Source organism: Tasmannia lanceolata, unplaced genomic scaffold (assembly GCF_043159265.1).
Source record: "Tasmannia lanceolata isolate RefF3 unplaced genomic scaffold, GAP_Taslan_0.1 ptg000023l, whole genome shotgun sequence".
Taxonomy (NCBI): domain Eukaryota; kingdom Viridiplantae; phylum Streptophyta; class Magnoliopsida; order Canellales; family Winteraceae; genus Tasmannia; species Tasmannia lanceolata.
The window spans coordinates 24,470,833-24,472,947 of record NW_027518700.1 but is presented as its reverse complement, the minus strand read 5'-3'; positions in this window follow the sequence as shown (position 1 = coordinate 24,472,947).

Genomic DNA, 2,115 nt, shown 5'->3' with positions numbered 1-2,115 from the left:
ACAGGAGTTTGTTGCGCAGGAGCTTCGTGCACATCGTCAGTACCTTGACAGGCAGTTTACCGCGGTTCATCAACTTCTAGAATCCCATCATCAGGACCAATTGGCGACTCAGCAAGCTTTGACTGGGCTACGCATCGAGGTCTCCACCCTCTGCCAGGACTACGCCACGGCAGTGACCTCCCTCCGCCAGGACTACGGCACAACGATCACCTCAGTCACGGAGCATGTTTCTTCACTCACCAACTTGGTCCGCCGTCTGTTGCCCCCAGATCATTAGACCGTTGCTGTGCAATTTTTTTTTTTTTTACTGTTTTTGGCATGTATATGGATCGTATGTTATTATGGTTGTTGTGGTTGATATTATGGATTGATGGATGTTATGTTATATACGGGTTTTATATGCTATTATGGATGGATGGATGATATGCTACTATGGTTCTATTTCTGTGTCTTGGATGCATGGTATGTTTGTGATGGTTGTTATGAATTTGATTCAAGTATCTATATAGCTATGGTTCTTTTAAGTGATTTTTGGTGGTTTAAGTTTGGATGGTTTAGCTCCCACTCGTACGGTTTGTTATGGTTGGTATGAGTTGGGGAGGCGTATGTTGTTTGAAGTGATGTTTGATTGTTTAAATTTGGAGGGATTAGCTACGGTTGTCGTATTTGGTGTTGATGATCTTTACCTATGGTTGTTTGAAGTTACTTGAGGAACCCTGTGTTGTTTCAAGTGATTAGCTATGGTTTCTCTATCCTTGTTGTTTCAATGGAGTAATATTGTGTTTGAATAGACTAATATGGTGTTTGAAGTTATTATTGTTGGTTTCGACAGATACAGACCAACTTCAGAAAATTGTGAATCTTTCCCATCAATTATTTGCATCTTCGTCATGGTGAGTAACTGTTCTATTTTCCGTTTACATCTCCTCGTGTTTCTACCTCAACTGTTTCATAGTGTCATTTTTTTGCAGGCGAAATATGTCTTATCTAGATGCTGTCCATCACGCTTTCACCAGTCCCTAAAAAAGATTCGGTTACAAGATGCACATAGGGATTTCATAAAGGAGACCACATTTACAGATTTGATTCTGCATGAGGGCCTCGAAGATGTGGAGTTGCGGAAGAAGATTTTGACGACATTGGTAAATAAATGGGATCCCAAATGGAAAGCATTTCGTTTGGGCGGCATTGTAGTCCCGTTTCTAGTTAGTGATGTAGAAAAAATATTAGGTTTAAGTATGATTGGGGAAAGGCCGCAATTAGATTGATCTAGCAAGGATAGTGTGGATGGTTGGAGGTTTGGGGCTCCAACCGCCACCTTTGACGAGGTGGTCAACGTTATTCATGCCGATATGGATTCAGACGAAGAAGACTTCGTGAAGTTGACTGTGAAACATTTGATATTGTTATTTTGCAGCACTGTTTTGTTTGCGCAGAGGGACTAGAAGGCATGTTCTTGCCTCTTTCCGTATATTGATCTGCAGACAATAGGAAATATTGCATGGGCTTATCCCGTTCATGAGTTCTTGGTCAGATCATTAGATTCACATACTGCACTCCGTGGAAAAGGACATATATTGGGTTGCTCTATCCTTTTACAGGTAATTTTCCATTCATTGCATATAATTTTTTGTTTCTATCTCATATGGATCTAATCTAGTTTGATATCAGGTATGGCTATTTGAGCATACCACATTATGGGCACCTAATTGTCCTGATGCGTATCCGCGTCTATTTAAGTGGACCGCTCAGATGGATACGAAGAAGATGGAGCATAAACAGTTGATTAACTGTATACTTCATGGGACGGTGAAAGCCTCAGAGGTGAGAGTATAATGCATGTTGGTCGTTGTATGTCTTTCGTGTTATTTTTTACAGTCGCATTTGTAATTAATAATATGGAATGTATTCCAGGTGGTTAGGAGGGTCGAAGCTGTGGCAAGGGAAAAGTCTCTACTTCGAGTCGATGATCAACACGACGATGCTAGTATTCCTTGAGATTCAGTTGGTTCAATTGTGGTTGCAGTGGGGGATTGCATGGGTCCAACTGTGTCTGTACTGAGGGATCCAATCAGGCCAATTGCAACATATCAGAGGAGGGAACGAATGAGGAGG